Source organism: Bison bison, unplaced genomic scaffold, assembly GCF_000754665.1.
Source record: "Bison bison bison isolate TAMUID 2011002044 unplaced genomic scaffold, Bison_UMD1.0 scf7180017864224, whole genome shotgun sequence".
Classification (NCBI taxonomy): domain Eukaryota; kingdom Metazoa; phylum Chordata; class Mammalia; order Artiodactyla; family Bovidae; genus Bison; species Bison bison.
The window spans coordinates 4194784-4196215 of NW_011494796.1; the positions used below are offsets into that span (position 1 = coordinate 4194784).

The 1432-nt window shown below is 40.7% G+C and overlaps 1 protein-coding gene across 1 annotated transcript in view; it reads left to right on the plus strand.

The window, feature by feature from the left end:
* CERS3 (ceramide synthase 3) overlaps window positions 1-1432 on the plus strand; it is a 160987-nt gene that overhangs the window by 103478 nt on the left and 56077 nt on the right. The gene's annotated exons all lie outside the window — the stretch shown is intronic.

A 1432-nucleotide genomic window follows, 5' to 3' on the forward strand; every position in this document is an offset into this window, starting at 1 on the left:
TAACAGAGACTGAGAGTTTGTCTTTTCAAGTTCTTTATGTCTGACAGGTGCCTAATAAGTAATTTTGAACATACAAATGAATAAACAATTTTGGGAAAAAAGTTGCAGTATTTTGGATGGCCAGTTACAAAATAATTTATGAATCTGTTTATGGTCATTAAGTAGATTTCCAAGGTGTTCTTAAGAAATTGCTTTTATTAGAGGACAAGGATTTTCTGGAAAATTTTTATTCAAGAATTGATTGCTGCTTCTTGAAGAAAGTCCTAATGAGTCTAAATTTGCTCCAGTTTGGGGCAGGCTTTATTGTGAGAGTTAAGTGCTGTTTCAGATCCTTAGTTCACCTGTGCTGATCGTCCAGTTTGGGGCAGGCTTTATTGTGAGAGTTAAGTGCTGTTTCAGATCCTTAGTTCACCTTTGCTGATGGTCCAGTTTGTGCATAATGTTCTCCCCCCATGAGCTTTCTTCTCCTCTCTGAAATTTTGTCCATTATTTGTCAATACTCTTTTTCTGAAAATATTTTCTTCCCTAAGAAATGAATAATACATTTTAGACAATGGAAGAGAAATTTTTTGTTTGTTTAATTTAGAATTCTACTTTTTAATTTCAGAACAGGGGAGGAGATGGCTTAAAGAAATGAATAAGACACAATTGTTGCTTTTGGGGAAACAGCTCAGAATCTAGTTGGGGAATATTCATTTACTAGCAACTATATCAGATCAGATCAGATCAGATCAGTCGCTCAGTCACGTCCGACTCATTGCAACCCCATGAATCGCAGCACGCCAGGCCTCCCTGTCCATCGCCAACTCCTGGAGTTCACACAGACTCACGTCCATCGAGTCAGTGATGCCATCCAGCCATCTCATCCTCTGTCATCCCCTTCTGCTCCTGCCCCCAATCCCTCCCAGCATCAGAGTCTTTTCCAATGAGTCAACTCTTCGCATGAGGTGGCCAAAGTACTGGAGTTTCAGCTTTAGCATCATTCCTTCCAAAGAAATCCCAGGGCTGATCTCCTTCAGAATGGACTGGTTGGATCTCCTTGCAGTCCAAGGGACTCCCAAGAGTCTTCTCCAACACCACAGTTCAAAAACATCAATTCTTCGGTGCTCAGCCTTCTTCACAGTCCAACTCTCACATCCATACATGACCACTGGAAAAACCATAGCCTTGACTAGATGAACCTTTGTTGGCAAAGTAATGTCTCTGCTTTTGAATATACTATCTAGGTTGGTCATAACTTTCCTTCCAAGGACTAAGTGTCTTTTAATTTCATGGCTGCAGTCACCATCTGCAGTGATTTTGGAGCCCAGAAAAAGAAAGTCTGACATTGTTTCCACTGTTTCCCCATCTATTTCCCATGAAGCGGTGGGACCAGATGCCATGATCTTCATTTTCTGAATGTTGAGCTTTAAGCCAACTTTTTCACTCTCCA